This window comes from Macaca mulatta, chromosome 13, assembly GCF_049350105.2.
Source record: "Macaca mulatta isolate MMU2019108-1 chromosome 13, T2T-MMU8v2.0, whole genome shotgun sequence".
Lineage (NCBI taxonomy): Eukaryota > Metazoa > Chordata > Mammalia > Primates > Cercopithecidae > Macaca > Macaca mulatta.
This window is the reverse complement of record NC_133418.1, coordinates 103672337-103674881: the sequence shown is the minus strand read 5'-3', so window position 1 is coordinate 103674881 and position 2545 is coordinate 103672337. Positions and strand designations below refer to the sequence as shown.

General features: G+C 44.9%; 1 pseudogene; it reads right to left on the bottom strand.

Annotated features, from left to right (window-relative positions):
• Positions 1-237: 237 nt before the first annotated feature.
• Positions 238-1977, bottom strand: LOC114671839 (nuclear transport factor 2 pseudogene; annotated as a pseudogene).
• Positions 1978-2545: the final 568 nt, after the last annotated feature.

The window sequence follows — 2545 nt, the reverse complement described above, 5'->3', positions numbered from 1 at the left end:
TTTGCATTACTTAAGTCTTTCTAAGGCATGCACTAGTACAACACAAATTTCTCCCATCCTATGCAAGTAGTCTAGCATCCAAACATTATGAACATGTCGATGGCAGCAGTGCACTGCACCCACTCCCACTGCAGCCCTGCTCATTTGTGTATGATATTTGGAGCAACTGGAGGAGTGTGAATAGTACTGACAAGAGGCAGGAGGAGGAAACCTCATGAGTGCCTGGCTGAGAGGAGGTCAACCCATGCTGTGCAAGGCAAGCCTGAACATGTCATTGGTGTAATCCCACACCTCCTTGATGTTCTTTAACAGGAACATCTGGTGGAACCCTGTGATGGAGTCTCCATCTGCCTTAAGCTGACCTACCACCATGCTGAGGATGCAGCTATCTGGTATGGGCCTGTTACTGGGAAGTGCAGGAATCCTTGTTTCTTAGTCTTACTTGGAAGAAAGAATTCTGCCAAGAGAAAATTTAGCACTCCCACCTCCAAAAGAAAGATAATTTATTGAAGGAAAATAGAGAGCAGAGAGTTTATTCAGAGAGACAGGACATTCCAAAAGATGAGGCAGAGTGGGCTGCTGAAAGAGAATGAGCCAGTAGCCTCTCAGAGTTCTGCACTCAGTTTTTATGATACCAGATTTTTTCTTGAAGTTCCCACCTCTGTCATAAGTCTCTGTGCTTTTACTTTATTTAGTTTTCCTGCTTCTGCCTTAAGTCCCCCCCTGTTTTCCCATCTAGTTCCCACCCCAGGCTTGTGGCCCTTTCCTTACTGAAGCAACCTCATCGTCTAGGGTAACACCTGATGTTCCAGGAGATGAAGGATGCAGACACACAAAGAATGAGGTTAAGAGCAGAAATTTAATAGGCAAAAGAAAGAGAATAGCTCTCTGCTGCAGACAGGGGTCCTGGGAAAATGAGTTGCTCATCCACAGTGAAATGTGGGGATTTTTATACATGAGCTAGTGGGGAGGCGGTGTCTGATCGACACAGGGTGCAAAAAACAAGTTAGGATCAGGTGTGCCATCTGCATAGGGCATGAATCTCTGGCACCCCCCATCCCAATCTTTTATTGTGCAGGTGGGTTCTCTGAGCATCTCCATGTTGCCCAGTTCTTTCTTACTGTACACATGCTAACAAAAAGGAAAGGCGGACCCTGATGGTGGACTTGCCTGGCCCCCAGGTAGCCCTTTTCTGTTGGTGTAGCTGCAGGCCTCCCCTTGTGCAAGCTTCCAGCTTCCTTATCTATGTTTGCAGCTTGATCTTTCAGACTGCTCTTTGTTAGAAAAGAAGTAATGTCTAGGGCTGCTTTTTTGTTAGAAGGGAAGTTCTGCTGAGGACCCTTGCCCTCACTATCTGCCTAAATAATTTCTTTCTATCTCCTTTATCATTACTATTCATTGGTGCACATGCATGGGCCCAGTGTTGGATAGGAATTCTACCGAATGGCTGCATTGCCCATTACTGCCACCCCAGGAAGGTTGTATAGCCTTCAAATCTATATGTATTGTGCCTGCATATCTCTTAGGAATTTCTCTGTTGCCTTCTTTCCGCCTATCAGCATGTAGCTAGCTACATTCTGACTAGCTAACTGCAGAGTGAGTGATTACTGGGCATCTTAAGGAGTGTTCCTTTCTGCATAGGTATTTCTCCTCCTCTCTGCTCATATCTAGCATGCATGTTTTGGATGGTCCCTGGGGTGTGAGATTTTCCAGACCTCCCTTTTCTCAGGGGCTCTCCCTTCCTGCTTATTTCTAGCTATCTGCCTACTCTAACAGGCTGATGATCTTGCACCATGATGCTGTGCTGGATTTTCTGGACCAGAAGGGAAGGCTAGCTTTCTCCTGGAACAGCTGTCTTTCCCATGTAGGGCGTGACATGTCAATGTAAATTGCACCTACTTGGTTTGTATTGTAATCAAATAACTGGTAGCAATGTTGAATGAAGCTGGGTACAGTCTGCTCCCAAATTGGCTTGCCTCATATTCTGGAGCATCATTGGCCTCACTGAGACCCAAGGGGCTGGCACAGTGGCAGCAGCAACACAGTGTGCTCTGCGACCACTGTCCCTTTTCCCTTGTCTTCCTTTGCCTGCTCCACTGCACTCTTGTTTTTGCTTGAAATTTTATTTTCCCATTTCGAAAATTGCCTTTCTATATATTTAGCAGAAACTATATTTAGTGTTCAAAGCACTTGAACGTATGTTCTCTCATTTGACAATCTGTGGAATGGAGGAAACTGTCTTTATTTTATACACGAGAAACTGTGGCTTGGGTAGGGTAAGAATGTATCAAAGTTTACGAAGCTGATAAGTGGAAGAGCCTCCTCCCTCCAGCTTCAGAGCTTTTTTTTGCACTCTCTCAGTGCTGCAAGAGCCTCTAAATACCTGTTATCTCTGGGAAGCCAGTTTTCTCTTTTGTCCTTTGTACCAGACATAGCTTCCTTTAGAAATATATGGGTATATTGTAACTCTCATAGAAGTTCTTTCATCATTGGGCTACAGAAGGTCCTGAAATTTCCTCAGGAGAACTTAATTCCAAAATTCTGT